The sequence below is a fragment of the Podarcis raffonei genome, chromosome 10 (assembly GCF_027172205.1).
Source record: "Podarcis raffonei isolate rPodRaf1 chromosome 10, rPodRaf1.pri, whole genome shotgun sequence".
In the NCBI taxonomy this organism is placed as follows: Eukaryota; Metazoa; Chordata; class Lepidosauria; order Squamata; family Lacertidae; genus Podarcis; species Podarcis raffonei.
In genome coordinates this window covers 57,567,592-57,590,669 of record NC_070611.1, presented here as the reverse complement: position 1 = coordinate 57,590,669, position 23,078 = coordinate 57,567,592, and the positions used below count along the sequence as shown (strand labels likewise).

Below are 23,078 nucleotides of genomic sequence, written 5' to 3'. Positions count from 1 at the left end.
CAACCTAGCAGTTCGAAAGCACATCAAAGTGCAAGTAGATAAATAGGTACCACTCCGGCGGGAAGGTAAACGGTGTTTCCGTGCGCTGCTCTGGTTCGCCAGAAGCGGCTTAGTCATGCTGGCCACATAAACCGGAAGCTGTCTGTGGACAAACGCCGGCTCCTTCGGCCAATAAAGCGAGATGAGCATCGTAACCCCAGAGTTGGCCATGACTGAACCTAATGGTCAGGGGTCCCTTTACCTTTACCTTTACAGTCCTTGTTCAGCAATGAAGTAGCAAAGCGGGCTTATTGAGAAAGAGTATTCTGTATCTGTGGTTCTAGCACAGAGAAAACACCCCTTCACGAAGATTTGGTTACAGGTGGAATGTGAAGTGCATTTCTCATTTATTGTACAGTTCTCATTTACTGAATGGGCTGAGGTTTGCATAACAAATTTGGGAAGTAAGGTTAGTGATCAGCTAAGTTTTACCCAGAGTAGACACATTGAAATCAATGGACATGAGTTAACTTACTTGAATACCAGCCATTGGCTCTATTATTTCCGTTATACAAATGAGAAACTAAGGTAGAACAAGAGCAATATGTCCAAGGCAGAAGTTGAAGAAAAGCCAGGCGTGGCCAGGAAATCTCTTACGGCAGGGGTAGCCCTCTGGATGTTGTTGGATTACAATTTCCTTCATCCCTGACTGTTGTCTGTGCTGGCTTGTAGTCCAACAAAATTTGAAGGTCACCATGTTGGCTATCCCTGTTAAAAAGGTAAAGGTACCCCTGCCCGTATGGGCCAGTCTTGACAGACTCTGGGGTTGTGCGCCCATCTCACTCTATAGGCCGGGGGCCAGCGCTGTCCGCAGACACTTCCGGGTCACGTGGCCAGCGTGACAAGCTGCATCTGGCGAGCCAGCGCAGCACACGGAACGCCGTTTACCTTCCCGCTGGTAAGCGGTCCCTATTTATCTACTTGCACCCGAGGGTGCTTTCGAACTGCTAGGTTGGCAGGCGCTGGGACCGAGCAGCGGGAGCGCACCCCACCGCTGGGATTCGAACCACCGACCTTTCGATCGGCAAGCCCTAGGCGCTGAGGCTTTTACCCACAGCGCCACCCGCGTCCCATCCCTGTTAAGGTTTGTATATTTTAAAAAATGAAATCATAGGGGCGGAGGAAAACCCAGTGATCTCCCAATACCTTTTCAAGCGAATGAAATGAGAGCTAAATGACATGTTACTCTGTGTTCCAGTTGCAGTTTGGGGTCTGGAAGCCTCCAGTTAACTTTGATCATGGGACAGTTCTGAAGTAGCTGGCCTGGATGGGTTAAGCAAACATCAAATCTTTTATGCAAAGACTAATTGAATGCACCTGGCAAAGGACAAAGAAGGAGCAGATTGCTTGTCAGTGAGTGTGAAATATCACTGCATGTACCAGTCAAGGGGGCCTTTGCACAACCCTTTAAGCAATGAGGGCAGATGAGTTTCAGGAACCTCAGTGGCCACCAGCATCACTGGCCATAGGTGTTGCCATGAAACGCATGGTCCTCAAGGACCCATCCCTCAGTCTGTAAAGCTCCACACCCCACAGGCTGTGAAAAAGCTGAATGAGGGCTGAGGTGGACTAGCATCTATCTTGTCCCTGCTTGGGGCTTGTTTGCTCAAGCAAACTGTCAGGGCTGGGACCTGGGCAGCCATCTGGAGCGAGTCGAGATTGGTGAACTGGGAGTTGGGGGGCAAAGAACAATCCGGTGGTGCTTCAGCGTGGTCACTATTTTTGGATGGATTCAAATGTGTACTGGCAAATTCAGATCAAAATTATAGCTGATTTGAAGCTCTTATGCAGGCTTCCTCAAACTCGGCCCACCATATGTTTTGAGACTACAATTCCCATCATCCCTGACCACTGGTCCTACTAGCTAGGGATCATGGGAGTTGTAGGCCAAAAATCATCTGAGTTTGCTCTTATGCAACAGACTTACAGTGGAGCTCTCCGTGGTCAAAGGTTGTAATGCTTCTCAATAAGAGTTGGTGGGGAGTGTGCTCTTGTGCTCAGCTCAGCTTGCGGGTTTCCCACAGACATTTGGTTGTTCTGTGAGAACAGGTTGCTGAGCTAGGTAGGTTACTGGCCTGATCCAGCAGGCTCTTCTTATGTTCTTATATAACCCACATTCCTCCCAAAATTGCATATAGTAAACCTTCACCCATGACCCAAGCACAAGAGCATTCTCCAGTGCTTTCCAGAAACTAGCATTCAGAAGTATTGAGGCCTCTGACCATGGAGGTAGAGCATAGTCATCATAGGTAAAGGTAAAGGTACCCCTGCCCGTACGGGCCAGTCTTGACAGACTCTAGGGTTGTGCACTCATCTCACTTAAGAGGCCGGGAGCCAGCGCTGTCCGCAGACACTTCCGGGTCACGTGGCCAGCGTGACGAAGCTGCTCTGGCGAGCCGTTTACCTTCCAGCTATAAAGCGGTACCTATTTATCTACTTGCACTTAAGGGTGCTTTCGAACTGCTAGGTGGGCAGGAGCTGGGACCGAAAGACGGGAGCTCACCCCACCGCGGGGATTCGAACCGCCGACCATGCGATCGGCAAGTCCTAGGCGCTGAGGTTTTACCCACAGCGCCACCCGCGTCATCATAGTCGTCATAGCTAGTACTGTATTAATTGACAGCCTTATGTTTCATTAGTTTGTCCGATCCTCTTTTAAAGCCATCCCAGTTGGTGACCATCCTGTGAAAGTCAGATCTATTGTTCAGCTATGCAGGCCATGAAGAAGGACTTTCTTTTATCTGTCCTGAATCTTCGGACATTCAACTTCATTGAATGTCCATGAGCTTTCGTGTTACAAGAGACAACTGTACAACTGTACTCTGTCCACGTCCTCTGCACCATGCATAATTTAATGAACGTTTATCATGTCTCTTTCCTTTTCTCTAAACTAAAAAGTCTCAAATGCAGCAGCCTTTCCTCATAGGGGAGCTTCTCTATCCCCTTGACCTCCCGGAAGAACAAGTCAAGTGGAAAGATGGGACAGTGATACCAGGGGGAAAAGGATGTTAGAACTCAGGTAGACCTTGATGCTCAAAGAAAGACCCACTGAGAAACCTGGGCAAGAGTGATATCATTCCTGACCAGTTTCTCCCGGCTCAGCCTCCTTGGTTCCCACTTGATGGCCACCTATGGCTTAACTCTGCCTTTAGCTCAAACCTTGGAGTTGTTGACGCAACAGGCTGTTCTCTTTTGATGTCCTTCTTCCAAGTTTCCCTACATGTCTTTTGCCATTCTATCAACTGGCATCTCTTCAATGGCAATCCCTCATGACAGCCTTCTGGAGATCTTTTGGCTCCTCCAAAAGAGCCATCCCAGTTCATTGGTGCTAATTGCATTCTGCCCGCTTCCTTCCTTCCTTGCTCTCTATCTGTTCCATCTCCAATGTCTCAAGTTGAATATTCAAAAGTATTGATTTTCTCCAGGCCACTGACATTTTCAGCGCAATCCAGATTGTTTTATCCCTAGCAGGCTGACAACGTGGTTGCCACTGCAGAAAATGATGTCATCTGTGTATTAGGGACACTGTGCACTCAATTCAGCATTTTTACAGTTTCTGCAGTAACTGAGAGGATTATCTAGAGATGTCATGTCAGGGCTAGTTCAAATATAATCAGGAACAGGTCACGCCACACTAGACTTTCAATCACCACAGCATTGTATCATAATGCATTTGGCAACCAGCTTCCTCTTAACAATATCACCTATACCCTATAGCTGAAAAGCCAAGGGACACACACAAAATGGTGGAGACCAGTCCTACCATCAGGCAAAGTGAGCCAGCTTCCTCCCTGCTGAGGGCAGGGAGTAACAGCCAGGTGGCAGAAGAGAAAGGTGTTTGTGGCATGTGGTCAACCCTTTGCACTCTAAACAAGCCTGCTGCTGTGGGAACAATGGAGGGTGTTGTTCCATTACCACCGCAATGGGGGAGAGACTCAACTGCTAGTCTTCTGAGCTTTGTACACAACTGACTCTCTCTGTCTTTTTTAACCTTAGGTGACCAAATGTTGTTGGACTACAAATATCGTCCCTAGCTAGCAGGACCAGTGGCTAGGGATGATGGGAGTTGTAGTCCAACAATATTTGTGGACCCAAGGTTGAAAAAGGCTGGAGCGGGGAAGAAAGAAGAGGGAGGAAACATTCCATACAGTGCTTCACCTCAGGTGACTGAACCCAGTGGGTGCCTTCAGATACGGATCATAGATTAGTTGGCTCTTAATCTCGGGGCAAAAAGATTCCTGCATTGCAGAGGGTTGGACTAGATGACTCTACAATTCTATGATTAGGCACCCATAATTCTTACCAAGAATTTTCAGATCGTTGAGGCCTGGGGCCACCTAGCAAGTTCACGGCAGAGGTGAGATTTTAATGAAGTACTTTCTGGTTCAGCTTGGCTGCTGTGCTAAATAATTTCTAGGTTCTCATCGTACACGTAAACACTACAGCCTCAGTTCATTGACTCTAGTACAATCAGGCAATTAGATATGTTACTGATAGCTTAATACCTTGATGGTACAGTGTTAATTCCCTCCAGCCCAGTTTTTTTTTAATGAAATATCCCAACCTGCCTCATTCTGGGGTTTCTTTCTATCTCACCACCGGCTTCCTTCCCATTCTCAGCAGGGTCCAGTGGTCTTGACAGCTGCCAGTTCCCCCCGTCCTCTTAATGCTGGGTTTTCTGAATTGGATTGAATTGGATTTTTATCTGAAGTAATTGTGAAGCACTTGAAGAGCTTTCCATCAGCCACAGAATAAATAAAAATGGATTGGAATAGATTGGATTACTGCTGCTTCATCCGCTCCCTTCTTTCTGGTTCTGACAGGCTCCTACACCCACACATGTGCTCCGTGCTCAGAGTTGCTTACAGCTTGTTGTCTCGCAGGCCTGGTCAACACACGCAGCAGGATGAGGTGGCGGAATGAACTGAATTTTTTCTTTGGCTTATGATTGCGTTTTTGAAGGCTCTCCTGGGCTATAGAGCCCTCCAAGAATAGAGGAGGAGGAGGCGGATGGACGAACAGTAAGGGAAGTTCTTGTGCCACCACATGATATCCTGAGCTTGCAGGGCTGGTTGCGAGGATGTTCCACCTCATAAGGATCCACCTTAGCCTCACGACACCTGTCCAAGCATGTAGAAGCCTACCCCTTTGGCACTTCGCCTTCCCCTACACCTGACTAAACTACCCTCCTTTTACACCTCACCCACCCCCTCACCTCTCCCCTCCCAGCTTGGCCCCCAACATCTCTGTGAAACGCCTGGGCTGCTTGCCACCCTGTCGTCATGCAGACTGCAGCATGATGGCAGCCTTACATGTCTGTCTGTCTGTCTGTCTGGTGTGCACTGTGTGTGTGTGTGTGTGTGTGTGTGTGTGTGTGTGTGTGTGTGTGTATATCAACTACTCTTTGTGCACCACACCAGCCTTTCAAGTTCATGTTCCACTATTATTATTATTGTTATTATTATTCCTACTACTACTATTATTATTACTATTAATACACCACTGCTAGGTCGCTCATGGGAGAGCTGAGAATCACTTTTTTAAAAGGATCCCCCTACCTGCAAATGAATCAGTCAAGAAACTCAGCCAATTGTTCATTTATTTCAAATGTGTTTTAATTGCTCAGAATCACAAAGGAGTTCCGGAGGGAGGAAAGAGCAAGCACGTGAATGTGAGTCACCACTTCCCAGCGACTTCCTTCATTTCTTCTTCTCTCTCTCTCCACCCCCCCCCCCATTCAAAGCAGTAGTACACAGAAGTGGGAAGACAAAAGGAAAGGAAAGCAAAGGAAGCTGCAGGCCCCCAGAACGAATAGGAAACAATGCGTTTGTGAAAAGATGGGTTCTGAGAATGCCAGCACACCTACCTGCTCAAACTGCAGCAATTTACACCCACGTTGAACATTCCTTTCTTACTGCTGGTATTACCACTTCAACGGGGAACAAAACTTTTTTTCTCTCTCTGTTTTATCCCAGGCTGTGAAGAAAAGTTTTGTCTAGCTGGTATTTCCCTGCATCAAGTCGGGCCAGCATTACCCACAAAAGCCTTTCTCCCCAGAGCAGTAGCCACACACACACCCCTGAATTGCTTTTATTTTATGTATGTAAAAACATTCATATAGTTTTCCTTCCTGTTAGGTTTTCTGGGTGGTGTACAACCAGTTAGGTTGCAATACAGAAAAGCAATAGTAAAAGAGAGACCGCTGTGATGGACCATAAATTAAGTGCTGCTGCCCCTGCTTGTTCCACTTGCCTGCGTGGAATGTGTCACTGAACTGTGACATTACTTGTTTACTTTAATTAATTAATGATAGTGTCTCCAGCTTCTCTGGGTGGAGAAAGAGGTGCGTGGAAATCTCTTGACTTTTACGTAGCTGGAATGCAGCAGACTGTGCATAGGTAAGAATCACATTCATTGCTCTATGCCATGGGTAAGTCCCGGGGGCTGGATCCGGCCCAATCGCCTTCTAAATCTGGCTCGCGGATGGTCCAGGACTCAACGTGTTTTTACATGAGTGCAATGTGTCCTTTTATTTAAAATGCATCTCTGGGTTATTTGTGGGGCAGAGGAATTCGTTCACTTTTTTTTCTTTCCAAAATATATTCAGGCCCCCCACAAGGTCTGAAGGACAGTGGACCGGCCCCCTGCTGAAAAAGTTTGCTGACCCCTGCTGCCTCTGATCCCAACCACCATTGTCGCACGGTTTCCAAAAGGTTCCTCATGTGGAAATCACCACTGCATTATGGGTTTAATGTTGAGTAGAAACATAAAGCTAGCTGTCAGAACACCAAGGCAGGAGAGATCATATCAACAAGGAAGTGCTGTATATCCACTTCCACCAAAAAGTGATGCCACCATACTTGTTTTGTGGACACAACTAATCACCTGTTGCATTTTTGCTTACACTATAGCTGTCACGAACAACAGTGTCAAATTTCTTGCAACATAAAGAACAAAAGGCTAGTATTTACTATATGAAATGTGGCCTAAGTGTTTGTGAATCAGATGCATAAAATGGTACCCTTAGTTGGCATATACAGTGGTACCTCGGGTTAAGTACTTAATTCGTTCTGGAGGTCCGTTCTTAACCTGAAACTGTTCTTAACCTGAAGCACCACTTTAGCTAATGGGGCCTCCCGCTGCTGCCGCGTTGCCGAAGCACGATTTCTGTTCTCATCCTGAAGCAAAGTTCTTAACCCGAGGTACTATTTCTGGGTTAGCGGAGTTTGTAACCTGAAGCGTATGTAACCCGAGGTACCACTGTAATCTACACAAGGAGATACTGATAGGGGTTGGGTTAGGAAATGTACCCCCCCGTGTCTTTGGAACCCCTCTACCTAAAATTTCTCTCTGTAATGTGTGTGTATGTGTGAGAGAGAGGGAGAGGGAGAGAGAGAGAGGGAGATCTGTCAACTGCGACAATTAAGAACAGCCTTTTGGATCAGGTCAATAGCCCATCTAGTTCAGAACCCTGTTCTCAGTGATCAAACAGATGCCAGTGGGAAAGCAGGATTCGAGCGCAAGAGCACTCTCCCCCTCCTGTGGTTTGCAGCAACTGGTATTCAGAAGTATTGCTGCTTTTCACCGTGGATGCACAGCATAGCCATTGTGGCAAGGCCTCTCCTCCATTAATTCATCTACTCCTATTTTAAAGCCATCCATGTCGTTGGCCATCACTGCCTCCTGTGGGAGCAAGTTCCATAGTTTAACTATGTGCTGGCTTCATTCATTTGATGGAATAAGCTATAGTTCATGAAAGTTCATGCTGGATTAAGGCTGCAATTCTATACAGTACACATTTACTCAGGAGTAGGTCCCGTTGAACTCAGTGCTGAGTTTTCCTCAGAATAGACATGTGTAGGAGTGCACTGTAAATCCGTTATTCTTTGGCACACCACATAAAGAGAGCCATGCTGACCTGTAAGCAAAATTCCAAAATTCATATTAGGGAAATACATTGATTCGGCCAACCAAAAACGTCCACAAAATAATAGGCAAACTTTCCAGCAGGGAGGGGAATTGGCAGGAATGAGGCTCTGGTTGCACCAAGACCTGCTGGAAAGAAGAAAAATGCAGCGGTTGATATTTCTGGCTATAACCTAACTTCTCTCATAAATTTTATTTGTATGCTTACTTTCCATAGTTCAAGCCATGCCCAAGGCGGTTTGGAATATGAAAAAAAATGCATAATTCAAACATAACAAAAGTAGTCATAAACATCAAAACATAAAAAATACACAATTTTCACATAAAACTCAAGACCTAAAAAAACACGTAAACAAAATTAATACCGATAACAGCAACAATTCGCACCCCCGCCGCAACATAACCACCAAATTACCCCTGCCCAAGAGTCTCTCTCTCCCTGAAAACAGACGGTTGCTTATTATCCTTATAAACTATACTGGCAACTTTGCTCCGCGCTTTATATTAAGAAGGCAGGCTGCAGAAACATGCAAGGCACCACGCAGATCGCAGCAAGAGGACGCCTAGACAGAGTTCGAGAGATCAGGTCTTTTGGGACCTCCGAGGATCCGTAGGCACGCGAAGCCTTGCCAACGGTGGGCGGAAGCAAGAAAAGCTGGAGCCGGTGAAGCAGCCGACAGCCCTTGTTGGGGCGGAAGTAAGTTTAAGGTGTGGGCGGAAGTCCCGCGTCGTGCTGCTTCCTCGCTGCGTCCCTCACCTCCTCGGTTGCTAGGAGCGGGGCGGCCTGTCTCGAGTCTCTCCGTGCAGGTGAGAAGCCGGGAGGGTCCCTCGCAAGGCTCGCCCACCCGGGCCCGAGCTCAGACGGGGCGGTGGCGGCTCCGCGGCCTCGCCTGTTCACCTCGCGAGGGCCTCTCGTAGGGCAGGAGCCGCCTCTTGGGGTCTGGCTCCAGGGCAGAGGGGTCGGTGCTCGTATAAGGTAGCTGCCTTTGAGGAAGGTTTGGATGCGAAGGGCCGGAAAGGGGAGCGGGCTGTTGGGAAAAGGAATCCGCGTGCCCTTAATTTACCACGTCAAGCCACTTTTAATCCGTGTTTTATGAAGAATAGTTTCCCAGTGTCCGTCGCTCGAAAAGACAGAATTCCAGCCTCCCTCTCCTCACCTGCAATGCATTACAGAGTGATTTTCTCTCTCTCACCCACCCTCGGGTGTCTTGAGGAAATAGAGCTGTGCTGTTGTTTTTAACAGTGCTGTTGTTTTTAACAGCGCTTTTCCTATAAACCGGCAGCCTTCTGCAACGTTTTGTCCCATATTATTGTTGTTGTAGTAGTTTATTAGATTTCTATAGAGTCGGACACGACTAAACAACAACAACAACGTACTCCCCCCCCCCCCCGCTTCATCTGAGGATCATAGGGCGGTTTACAATCTTCTTTGTCACTATATCTCTACACTACAAACTGGTTCAGTAATTTTCTCCCCACCACCTGGAGAACCCTGACAACTGTAGTTCTGTGATGGAGTGAGAGCTATGTCTTTTTATTTTATTTTAATGATTCATTTCGCCCATCATGTTGTTGTTTAGTCGTGTCCGACTCTTCGTGACCCCATGGACCAGAGCACGCCAGGCACTCCTGTCTTCCACTGCCTCCCGCAGTTTGGTCAAACTCATGCTGGTAGCTTCGAGAACACTATCCAACCATCTTGTCCTCTGTTGTCCCTTCTCCTTGTGCCCTCCATCTTTCCCAACATCAGGGTCTTTTCCAGGGAGTCTTCTCTTCTCATGAGGTGGCCAAATTATTGGAGCCTCAGCTTCACGATCTGTCCTTCCAGTGAGCACTTAGGGCTGATTTCCTTCAGAATGGATAAGTTTGATCTTCTTGCAGTCCATGGGACTCTCAAGAGTCTCCTCCAGCACCGTAATTCAAAAGCATCAATTCTTCGGCCATCAGCCTTCTTTATGGGCCAGCTCTCACTTCCATACATCACTACTGGGAAAACCATAGCTTTTACTATATGGATTTTTGTTGGCAAGGTGATGTCTCTGCTTTTTAAGATGCTGTCTAGGTTTGTCATTGCTCTTCTCCCAAGAAGCAGGCGTCTTTTAATTTTGTGACTGCTGTCACCATCTGCAGTGATCATGGAGCCCAAGAAAGTAAAACCTCTCACTGCCTCCATTTCTTCCCCTTCTATTTGCCAGGAGGTGATGGGACCAGTGGCCATGATCTTCGTATTTCGCCCATAGCTTGCGTTTTCTTTTGTGTCAAGCAGGTGGGGGACCTGTGGCCCTCCAGATGTTTCTCCCGTCATCCCTGAACATTTGTTGTGTTGGCTGAGGTCAATAGAAGTTAGGAGTCCCGCAACATCCAGAGGGTCACATATTCCCCATCCTTCTATAGCGTAGTTGGGGCTTCCCTACAATATCTCACCTGCTGACTGGCCCCAGTTCAGCTTATGCTGCAATCCTCTTCACACCTATCTGGAATTATGCATCTTTGAACTCAGTGGGATGTGGTTCTGAGTAGTCAGTAACAAGCTGAACGTAAGTTAGTGCTGTGGTGTCATTGCAAATGAGGTGAATGTGATTTTAGAACCATTGTTTTAAAGTTATGGGAAGCAATAGTTCCACTTTGTTCTGCACAAGCGTGACTTCATCTGGAGTACTGTGACCAGGGTTTTTGGCACCACACTGTAAGAAGGAGTTGCACACTAGAACAGGTTCAGAGGAGGGCCTGCCGTGCTTATTAGCATGGAGAAGAAGCATGAGGAGAAATTGCAGGAACTGGATATGTTTAGCAAGAAGATGGTGGAAGGGCTGATAGTATACTTCAAGGGCCTGGAGGGTTGTCATGTAGAAGAAGGTAAGGACTTGTGCTTCCTCAGAGGGCAGTGCTAGGTCAAGTTTCAGAGGGTGTAGTTTTATTGAACTTCTTGGTGTTAAAATATTTGGCAATGGAACAATTCAGAGTATTGGGGGCTCTTGGTTACTGGAAGTGGGTCAAGCTGTGTGTTGGGAGCACCCTATTTGGATTTCCCGTATCAAACAGGAGGTGGACTGAATGGTCTATAAACTGGATGGCCTGTATCATTCTATAATCTATTGGTAGGATCGTGCTGTTAGTTTCAGCAAGTCTGAGATAAAATGTGCCTTTGAGACTGTCCCATGGGACATGGGTACCAAACACAGAATCCTCAGTATCCTTGCCAATACAGTGGTGCCCCGCAAGACGAATGCCTCACAAAACGAAAAACGCGCAAGACGAAAGGGTTTTTCGGTTTTTGCGTCGCTTCGCTAGACGATTTTCCCTATGGGCTTGCTTCGCAAGACGAAACGTCTTGCGAGTTCTTGCGAGTTTGTTTCCTTTTTCTTAAAGCCGCTAAGCCGTTAATAGCCGCTAAGCCGTTAATAGCCGCTAAGCCGTTAATGTCCGCTAAGCCGTTAATAGCTGCTAAGCCGCTAATAGCCGTGCTTCGCAAGACGAAAAAACTGCAAGACGAAGAGACTCGCTGAACGGATTAATTTCGTCTTGCGAGGCACCACTGTATACATGATTCTTTGGGTGGCACCATGACAATTAATTTAGTATAAAAGCAATGTGATTTGTGCTGTGAATGTGTTCTGTGTGTTTGTGACTTGACCTGCACAAGGCTGTTTGGGCTGTTGATTGTTTAAAAGGCAACTTGTATGAACAAAACATTGACCTCTCGTAGCTTTATAGGGCTTGTGTGTACCCACCCATAGAGTGTTACCCTAACAAGATGTTTCCATGTGAGAGTTTTTTTATTACTTGTATTGCAATGAGCATGGGAAGCCTAGATGGTTACAGTGTACATCTGGCTGCCTTCTGTCCCATATGGATAACATTTATACACACATTAAATTGCACTGGAGAATTTCAAACATGCTTTTTTGGAATTGTTTGGAAAAGCCTCAAACAGATTCTATGCTACAGGTGAAAACTAATATAGCTCTTGAGACTTCCACTCTCAAGATCTATACTGTAGTACCTAAGATTTCTGAGTGAGAAAAGTTCCTTTTAACTTGTCTTAGTGCTAGTGTAATAACATGGAATTTGCATGTAATGTTAAACCATAGTGTAGTGCTGCACAGATGAGCCTTAAGTTCATGCTCCTGGCTGTGCCCTGGTGCAGAAGCAAGGAAATCGGAAGCATCTGTTTCTGTTTTCAACTAGCCTCAATTTGTCAAAGGGTATTTTCTGATCTTTGATTGTTTTGGAAAAACAGTGGTTAAAATAACTACAGTTTGTCCCAGTTCAGGTGAAATGATCACCTCCGCTTAGAGAACTGGATGCTTCCAATCTTCTTGTTTCTGTGTTGGGGTGGGGGAGGTATGCATGAGTCTCAGGACCATAAACTGTGGTTTAGTGTTGTATCCAAATACATGGGTGACACCTGGCTTGAGAGCACTACATGTGAAAAGGATCTAGGAGTCTTGGTTGACCACAAACTTGACATGAGCCAACAGTGTGACGCGGCAGCTAAAAAAGCCAAGGCAATTCTGGGCTGCATCAATAGGAGTATAGCATCTAGATCAAGGGAAGTAATAGTGCCACTGTATTCTGCTCTGGTCAGACCTCACCTGGAGTACTGTGTCCAGTTCTGGGCACCACAGTTCAAGAAGGACACTGACAAACTGGAACGTGTCCAGAGGAGGGCAACCAAAATGGTCAAAGGCCTGGAAACGATGCCTTATAAGGAACGGCTAAGGGAGCTGGGCATGTTTAGCCTGGAGAAGAGGAGGTTAAGGGGTGATATGATAGCCATGTTCAAATATATAAAAGGATGTCACATAGAGGAGGGAGAAAGGTTGTTTTCTGCTGCTCCAGAGAAGCGGACACGGAGCAATGGATCCAAACTACAAGAAAGAAGATTCCACCTAAACATTAGGAAGAACTTCCTGACAGTAAGAGCTGTTTGACAGTGGAATTTGCTGCCAAGGAGTGTGGTGGAGTCTCCTTCTTTGGAGGTCTTTAAGCAGAGGCTTGACAACCATATGTCAGGAGTGCTCTGATGGTGTTTCCTGCTTGGCAAGGGGTTGGACTTGATGGCCCTTGTGGTCTCTTCCAACTCTATGATTCTATGATTCTATGTGAAGTAACAGAGAACACTCTGTTGTGTTTGCCCACTTTGACAGCAGTCTCTGAAGTCTCTACCAACTTTTGTTGACTGAGATCCTGAGAGGTCAGAGACTGAACTTTTAGACTTTCTGCGTGCAAAGCATGTTCTTTGTCAATGAGCAGTGGCTTTCCAATATTGCATTGGCATAAATGCTGGGTGGTTGACCTTTCCAAGTTGTTTCAGACAGCTTGGATAAGCTTGGACTCACAGGCATTGCTTAAATTTATTTTGATTTTGTTTGAGAAATTTTATTCACTATGATACTTTTAAAGAGGACTTTTTGTGTATTTGGAAAAGTTGTCCAGATGCTGAGGTGTATCTCATTGAGTGCACACTCCTACTAAATGTGGCATGAGCACCTTTCCTGGGTCCCTCTCTCATCTTGTTTCTGTGTGGCTTCTTGCTCTCATCTAACATTCATGGTTCTGATTGGGCTGCATTTTGTTGTTTTTTTCCTTTTATAATAATATTTATTAAAATTTCAAAGGAAATACAAAAATATAAAAAGAAAAGAAAAAAAGAAGAAGAAAAAAGAAGACAAAAAGATACAAAATACAGAAAAATAAAAATAGTTAAAAACAAATCAGTCATTCCATATCCTATCTTTCATCTGCCTATTTCCCTGACTTCCTCACACCTCCCTTTTTTTGTATCCTGGTTCAATCATTGTTTCAGCAAATCCTTTCTATATTTTATCTTATAACCAATTAATTAACTCTATACATCCTATCCATCTTTCACCATATTCTAATGTTCAATTTACCTTACTTTATTTAACCTTATCTTACCATAAAATACCTTAACTTTATCTTAGCATAAAATACCGTAAAATACCTTAAAACTTAAAAACTTAATACTTATTTATCCTTATATCATTTCTGCTAAAGCCAGACAATTTCATTCCAACATTCTCCCTGATATTCATTAATTTTACACTAATTCCCAAAATAAAAATTTTTCTTTATAGACTCTTCCAGTTTTCATCCAACGTCCCTTCTTCCTGGTCTCGGGTTGTGTCAGTCCTTATTATCCAATTCCATCTAGTCCATCAACCTGGTAGTCTGATATCCGAGGCTCTTAAGTCTCTTCCATGCCCCTTCTGCAGATCTTTTTCTTCTTGTTTATGCTTGCACTTTTCCTTGTCTTTTGTTGGTCTCTTTCTTAGTTTCTTTCCTTTCTCCTTAGGGAGTAGGTCTCCGGGGAATTTCCATCCATACTCATGTCCATCTCCCCACGTCAAACCATCCCATTCCCCACAGTCCCACTCCCCACAGTCATCAATATAATTCAAAAGATCTTTAGCAGCATATTTCAAAATCTCTCCAAAGTTGAGATCCTCCTCAGCTCCAGATTCCTTCAGGCCTAATTCAAGTTCATTCTTCCAAAACAGCGGCTTATACTCCTGCAGGGCCTCGAGTCTCACCATTTGTGTTGCTTGAGGTAGCACCGTAGCTTCCTCCATTGTTATCTGGCCTTGCATTTGCCCAGTCGAACCAGTTTCCTGGATTGGTCCCTGTATAATTTCTATGTCAATATTCCCTATTTGTCCACATTCACTAGTTGCAACAGTAATCGAATCCAACTTCTCATTCATCAAATCCACCTTCTCATGCAACTGCTCCAGCAAAGCACTTTTCTTGCAAAAAGCAAGCACCAGGGCTTCTTCCAAATGCATTTTTATTCAAGGTCACAGTCTGGTCCCACGATGTTAATCTCACAGCTGTAAAATCCCCAAGTAAACTGCAGCAACAATTTGACAAGCTCCCTCTAGAGCATACAATTTCTATTTGTGCCCATCTTTTTAAATCATGTCCAACAAAAGAAAGTTACTTTCAGTTTTCAAATATTTTGTTTCCTTAGAATGCAACAGGCAGCAGTGGAATCAATTTATTTCTCTTTTATTGCTATCTGTCAAAATGTTCCATTCACAGTCAATGAACGTCTCCGATAATTTCTGTCTCTGGCACCCCGTTCCCAGGTTTGAGACAGTGGAAACTTATTTTCCTTTACTCCCTCTCCAGCAGGCTTGAACAGTTTAATTTCTCCCCCTTTTCTCCTGCTTCCAAGGGGGTTTTAATGGTTATAAATGAAGGAAATTTCGACCTTTGTAAAGCAACTTTCCAGGCTATTAGCTTACAAGATTTTTGCTTCAGTCTATTTACAGAAAGCGGAAGGCGGACTTCCTGTTTTGAACCTTCCCGCTTCGGTGCCAAATTAAAATATTTCTTGATCCAATTTTCCGTTTCTACTCACGGGTACTTGTTTAGAATCCAATTGTCGACAGGAAAAAGTCAGCGCTCTCCGGCAATGGCAATGCGGCTTCCCTCCGTGAAAATAGCAGTCAGTTCGCAGCACCGCGCCGATCACCCTCCTTCGCTCCGGAGCCCCAAAATGGGGTTCCCCGTGAATAGGGGAGGCGCTCCTGGTGCTCTGCCGAACCCCACGTTCCCAGGCTTCTTCCACCTGGGATTTCTAGCGGGTCCCCACTTTCGCCGCGGTGGGTAGACCCAGTTTCCACGGAGACAGTTCCTCTGGTCAGAGGAACTCCGCCATTTCGCTGATGGCGCTAACCCGGAAGTCCCTGATTGGGCTGTATTTTGTTCCCAGGCCTAAGTGCCCTCACTTATAGTTTAGAGGAACAGTCACCTCAGCCACAGAAAGAGGATTTAATGTAATTTGTGCAAAGCCATGTGGCCAGCAGTTGTACGGAGTCAGAAATCCACATATTAACCATCGAAGTTGTCCATAATTACCGGTATTTTCTTACAAGATAAAGGCAGTCTGTGAAATAAATACCATGTGTACTGTCATTTAACGCGGCAGCAAAATTATCGCATGTGTTGTGAAAGGGATTTTCTAAGTGGCATAAATGCAGCCCTTTTGAAAAGGAGTCCGGCTGGCTTATTTAGTAGATAATCATGATTAGCTGAGGTGCTAGTTATTTGCCCTGAGGTATGTTAACTGAAAACTGATAACCTGCAGAAAGAATGGAAATCATTTATAGAGTACGCATATACAAAATTATTGTAAACAAATTAAGACGTGCAGCAGTGGAAAATAAATGTATATGGAACATAAGGGATTAATAATAAATTGGTTTAATTTGGAAATGCAGTAAAATATTATAAAAATAAGGAGCCACAGAAAGAGGGGGAGGGGAGTCAAAATAAGATATATATGATAAATTGTTTGCGTTTCAAGTTTTTTTTTGATGTTGTAAAACTAATTTTGTAAAAAAATTAAAAAATGAAAAAGTTAAACTGCACGCAGGGTTTGAGTGCATTTTAAAGCCTATCTCTTACAATTCAGCAAAATGTTTACAGAGCCTGACTCCAGTCTGAAGATGCTAACTTGTCCGTTCATTTCAGTGGGTATTCTCTATGACTTAGTGACATACCACCCACTGTATAGACACCTACCCACTGAAATTATTATTTCATGCATCTGAAAAATGATTCGCCTTTAAACTTTCACTTTTTAATCTCTACATCTTCCCTCTGCACTGGAAAATGCAATATTATTGCATCTGTTGTTAAGATTGAACAAGTTATATTTTATTGTTAAATATTAATGTAGGTTTACATACGGTAAGAAGCAGAGCCTAAGCAGCCTGTAGGGGCTGATGGAGCAAATGAATGAGCCTCTGTCCAAAGCGGGCTGCACATTGGTGATTGTGGGTTGTCTTGGGGGGAGGGGAATCATAGAATCATAGAATCATAGAGTTGGAAGAGACCACAAGGGCCATCGAGTCCAACCCCCTGCCAAGCAGGAAACACCATCAGAGCACTCCTGACATATGGTTGTCAAGCCTCTGCTTAAAGACCTCCAAAGAAGGAGACTCCACCACACTCCTTGGCAGCAAATTCCACTGTCGAACAGCTCTTACTGTCAGGAAGTTCTTCCTAATGTTTAGGTGGAATCTTCTTTCTTGTAGTTTGGATCCATTGCTCCGTGTCCGCTTCTCTGGAGCAGCAGAAAACAACCTTTCTCCCTCCTCTATGTGACATCCTTTTATATATTTGAACATGGCTATCATATCACCCCTTAACCTCCTCTTCTCCAGGCTAAACATGCCCAGCTCCCTTAGCCGTTCCTCATAAGGCATCGTTTCCAGGCCTTTGACCATTTTGGTTGCCCTCCTCTGGACACGTTCCAGTTTGTCAATGTCCTTCTTGAACTGTGGTGCCCAGAACTGGACACAGTACTCCAGGTGAGGTCTGACCAGAGCAGAATACAGTGGCACTATTACTTCCCTTGATCTAGATGCTATACTCCTATTGATGCAGCCCAGAATTGCATTGGCTTTTTTAGCTGCCGCGTCACACTGTTGGCTCATGTCAAGTTTGTGGTCAACCAAGACTCCTAGATCCTTTTCACATGTAGTGCTCTCAAGCCAGGTGTCACCCATCTTGTATTTGTGCCTCTCATTTTTTTTGCCCAAGTGCAATACTTTACATTTCTCCCTGTTAAAATTCATCTTGTTTGTTTTGGCCCAGTTCTCTAATCTGTCAAGGTCGTTTTGAAGTGTGATCCTGTCCTCTGGGGTGTTAGCCACCCCTCCCAGTTTGGTGTCATCTGCAAATTTGATCAGGATGCCCTTGAGTCCATCATCCAAGTCGTTGATAAAGATGTTGAATAAGACCGGGCCCAAGACAGAACCCTGTGGCACCCCACTAGTCACTCTTCTCCAGGATGAAGAGGAACCATTGATGAGCACCCTTTGGGTTCGGTCAGTCAGCCAGTTACAAATCCACTGAGTGGTAGCATAGTCAAGACCGCATTTTACCAGCTTCTTTACAAGAATATCATGGGGCACCTTGTCAAATGCCTTGCTGAAATCAAGGTAGGCTACATCCACTGCGTTCCCTTCATCTACCAGGCTTGTAATTCTGTCAAAAAACGAGATCAGGTTAGTCTGACATGACTTATTTTTCAGAAATCCATGCTGACTATTGGTGATCACAGCATTCCTTTCCAGGTGCTCACAGACTGTTTGCTTAATGATCTGCTCCAGAATCTTCCCTGGTATTGATGTCAGACTGACTGGGCGGTAATTATTTGGGTCCTCTCTTTTCCCCTTTTTGAAAATAGGGACAACATTTGCCCTCCTCCAGTCTGCCGGGACTTCGCCTGTTCTCCAGGAATTCTCAAAGATGACTGCCAGTGGTTCTGAAATCACATCTGCCAGTTCTTTTAATACTCTTGGATGCAGTTCATCTGGCCCTGGAGACTTGAATACATCTAGACTAGCCAAGTATTCTTGTACTATCTCCTTAGTTATTCTGGGCTGTGTTTCCTCTGCTGAATCATTTGCTCCAAATTCTTCAGGTCGGGCATTGTTTTCTTTATCGGAGAAGACTGAGGCAAAGAAGGCATTGAGGAGTTCAGCCCTTTCTGTGTCCCCTGTTTGCATTTCACCATCTTCTCCTCTGAGTGACCCCACTGTTTCTTTGTTCTTCCTTTTGCTACGAACATACCCATAAAAGCCTTTTTTGTTGCTTTTAACCTCTCTAGCAAGCCTGAGTTCATTCTGTGCTTTAGCTTTTCTGACTTTGTGTCTACACGTGCTGGCTATTTGTTTGAATTCCTCTTTGGTGGTTTCCCCCCTTTTCCATTTTTTGTACACATCCTTTTTTAATCTTAACTCAGTTAAAAGTTCTTTAGATAGCCACCCTGGCTTCTTTAGGCACCTTCCATGTTTCCGTCTCATTGGTATTGCCTGAAGTTGTGCTTTTACTATCTCCCTCTTAACAAACTCCCAGCCATCATGAACTCCCTTTCCTTTTAGTATTACTGTCCATGGGATCTCACCCAGCACTTCCCTAAGTTTTATGAAGTCGGCTTTCTTAAAGTCGAGAAATTGAGTCCTAGTATGCTTGGCTGCTCCTTTCCGCTGTATAGTAAACTTCAGAAGAGCATGATCACTCGCGCCTAATGATCCTTCCACTTCTACCCCACTAACCAGGTCATCAACATTGGTTAGGACCAGATCTAAAATGGCTGTTCCTCTTGTAGCTTCTCCCACTTTCTGGACAATGAAGTTGTCTGCAAGGCCAGTGAGGAATCTGTTTGACCTTATGCTCTTGGCTGAGTTTGACATCCAACAAATATCCGGGTAATTGAAGTCCCCCATTACTACTATCTCCCTTCCTTTTGCATGCTTGGCCATCTGTTCCAGGAAGGCATCATCTATGTCCTCCGTTTGGCTTGGGGATCTATAGTAAACTCCCACAATGAGGTCACTGTTATTCTTCTCTCCCTTAATTTTGACCCAAATGCTCTCACTTTGGCTTTGAGGTTCTAAATCTTGGATCTCTTCACAGGTATACACATCCCTGACATATAACGCCACTCCTCCTCCTTTCTTGTCTGGTCTGTTTCTCTGAAATAGATTGTATCCCTCCATTATTACATTCCAATCGTGGGACTTATCCCACCAGGTTTCAGTGATGCCTATTATGTCATATTTAGTTTGCTGTACCAAGAGCTCAAGCTCATCTTGTTTATTTCCCATACTTTGCGCATTTTCAGAAACACCCCTGAAAATGGGAAAAAGTGCCCCATGTTGGATGAGCCATCTAGAAACATCAGAATATCACCAGTGGATTGTGATCTGCATTTTGAGCAGCACTTTCAGGTTTCGCAAGAATATTTCTCTTCTGCATCATGCTAACATGACTGCCCCTTTGGAATATATTTTTTTCTCATTTGTTTTTGTTGGGCTGACTCAAGGAGTGGATTAGGGGGATAGGTGCAAGCCATTCAGAATGCAGCTTTCAGAAGAAAGCTGTGGGGAATACATTGCTCAGTCTTAATTGATGCATCTTGAATGAGATAGGAGCAGCCTCTCCAGAGACTCCCCCTCTCCCCAGTTGCCTCCTACTTGAGGCATTAGAAGAAGCTGCAGGGTGTTGGCTGGTTCTCATTACCCAGATCTCCAGCTGGTGGCATGCATTAAAGCTCTGAATATTACTTTGTGAAATATTCGTCTGTATACTGAGTGCTTGCAGTTAAAGCAAGTGATGGATTGAGCTAATGACTAAGCTTTGCAAAATGTACCAGTATTTTGTCTCAAGACATTTTCTGTTTTGATGCTGTATTAAACCCCCTTGTGTTCCTCGTAGAAATGATTTCACGAATACAGTTCTGTTGTAAATTTCACTTTGATGCTCCTGAGCCTTGGCTTGTAAATAGTCTCTTACCTGGTCAAATGAAAACTCTCAAGGCAAGCTGCTTTTATAAAATGGAAGCAACCTGGTACTCTCCAATCCCCAGTTCGGACTTTTACTATGCCATATACAGTATAGCACAAGGTATGAACACAATAGGTGATAAAAACATTGCAGCCTGTTAACTTTTGTATATGTAAAGGCAGCAACCATTTTAGGTGTCTCCAATTGATGCACAATCGCTGGTGCGTGGGTCCTTTTTGACCCAGAATAGGGCAGAACAGGGGTGTAATGACAGAGCACAACAGGACTGAGGTGCAGCATGCTTATTCGTGCTCCACCAACGTGCATGGGGGCTGGGAGCAGAACCCCCACACAAAATAGTTACCATCTGTAATTCCGAAGTTGACAGTACATGTTAAGAACATTTTAGATATGCAAACTGTTGTGGGGGTACTTATTCTTAGAGAATCCTGTGGGAGAAACTGTAGCTGTTCTCATTTTAGAGGTATGGAAACTCAAGTTGAAAAATGATGGCTTGCTTCACAGTACCATATCTTGGTCATTCTTTCCACGGCCCTGTAAACCAATTCATATTCTTTTTACCATATTATAGATAATAGGGCTGCTGTGGAAACTATGGTTGAGCAAAAATCTGGGACTTTTTATATAAGAAGAGTCTTCCTCCATGGCTCTTCTCAAATTATCATCTGGTTTCCTCATCAATATTAATGTTACTGTTCTATTATACCTGCAACATATATCTTACCTTACCCAGGTTTGGGGCATCAGAGTTGTTTTATTACATTTTTTTACGTTCTTGCTTAGGAGGATTGTACTTGTTGTCTCCACAGTAATTCTTTTAGAAAATAATAAAGAAGAAGAACCACCTTCATAGATTAGCCTAAAGCCTTATCTATGAATATATTCTGTTTCCCACAGTGACTAACCAGATACTTGTGGGAAGCCCATTGACAGAACATGAGGGCAGTGCTTCCTCCCTCCTGTTCTTGCTCCCCTGTAGCTGGTACTGAGATGGCTACTGTCTTTATGAGACATACAATCTGATTCATAGCTCAGTCTCTTAACCATTAGAGCAGGAATGGGAAATCTCTGGCCCACCAGATGTTGTTGGATCACAGTTCCTGTTATAGCTCATCATTTGCCATGGGATTTTGAGTAGACGAGCATCTGGAGGGCCACAGGTTCCCCATCCTTGGAGAAGACTAAGCCACCTGAAATAACGTTACTAACCACTGACGACACTAACTCTGCATTTTGATCCGCAAACACTGGGGATCTCAATCAACCCTGCCTCTATCCTCTCATTACTAATGTTTATAAAATGAATACAGGCGCTGCTATGATGAATGCCTTTGTTGTGATCGAAATTCTCCACTGCCTAAAGTAAAATTAAAAAAAAGAAATGACTCGGTGAACTGTTAATAGCATTTGCAGTGGTGTTAAAATTTAGCTTTGTGCTCAGAGGGAGATTGCTGGAAGGCAGACGTGCTGTGGAAAACGCTGTTACAAAGCCCACATCAGCAGAGGTGGGCACAGCAAACACTTTTGCATGCTGACCCGTAGATCTGTGTTGAGATTTTTGTAATGTATGTGGAACTCTTGAGAGGCTGAACAATATCCTGAAGAGGCGAGTTTAATACTGCATCTTCAGAGTCCTTGAGAGGAGTGGTTCTGTTACTGGTAAAATAAAATAAAAATGTGGTCTCCAGATCTTTTTGGCAACTTGGCTGTGTCTGCTACTTCTTTCTTTATTGAGGTAGATTTCACTATACAATAGCTGCCCTTGCAAAATGAGACAGTCTACACAATGACCACTATCGACAGTGCTGAGATGAACATTTCTACTATATTCTACTAATACTAAACTCTGCGTGTCAATCCTTGAAAAAGAGGAGTTAACATCAGGCTCAGGGGAAACCTGGGGTTTACAGCACTTCAAAAATGTTTTGTTAAAGAAAAGAAATACATAAAATCCCCTCCCAAACTGCTCAGTGTCTATGGAATGATGGGTAACTCTGGGGTGGAGTGGGGGCACACAGAAAGGCTGGGAGGAAATGCAGTAGAATATCCTAGCTAGAACCTTGCAGAGGAGCACTCCATGTGGCAACATTTTTTCCTGCTCTCCGTAGCACAAAGTTTCTCAAGTGTTTCTGCCAGCCCTCCATTCACAGGGCAAACTGACCCTCTGCATCCAACCACGGACGGTGTGACGACTGGCCTTTCTGTACAATCTCCTGTTGCTGCTGTTGCTTCAACTAGGCTTCAGGCCCCCATGGGTTGGCTATGAGATGTGTGAAAAAGCACATGAAAGGTTTGCTGTGCATTTATTGTAATCCTTAGATGAGCAGCCTTGTGAGACGAGCTGCAAACTCACCAAGGAGTTGGCAGGCACCGTGGTCCACTCTAGATCCTGCTCACTTGTCTTAGTGGCTTGGCCACTGTCATCAGCCACAACCTGCTAGCATGAGGACCAGAGGTTGACAGGACTTTTCTCCTCATGGCAAACCTTACAGGACAATTCAGAATAACTTATGAGACAAGCACTTTGGAACCTATTTCCTTGCTTGTCTGCCTGCATTTTTTGGTGTCCATAAAATGCAAACTCCTGTTTCTAAGCTCTGTTGCCTGCGCTAATTTGCTCCTGTTGCCTTATTTACATTGATTACTTTGGCTCCTTTGGTTGCTTTATACTTGTTGGCTGATTTCCCTGGTTCCATCAGATCTGTTCTGCTCTGCTGCTGTTCCATTGCCTTTGGCAAGTTGACAGTTGTGGCTGACTTGTTGCT

The 23,078-nt window shown here is 44.6% G+C and overlaps 1 protein-coding gene across 1 annotated transcript in view; it reads left to right on the top strand.

Moving 5' to 3' along the window:
• The first annotated feature begins 8,637 nt into the window (after positions 1-8,637).
• Positions 8,638-23,078, top strand: part of WASHC1 (WASH complex subunit 1) — a 63,347-nt gene continuing 48,906 nt past the window's right edge. Inside the window, exon 1 of the mRNA XM_053405686.1 lies at positions 8,638-8,772. The gene's annotated coding sequence lies outside the window, so the exon portion shown is untranslated. The remainder of the gene's footprint in view (positions 8,773-23,078) is intronic.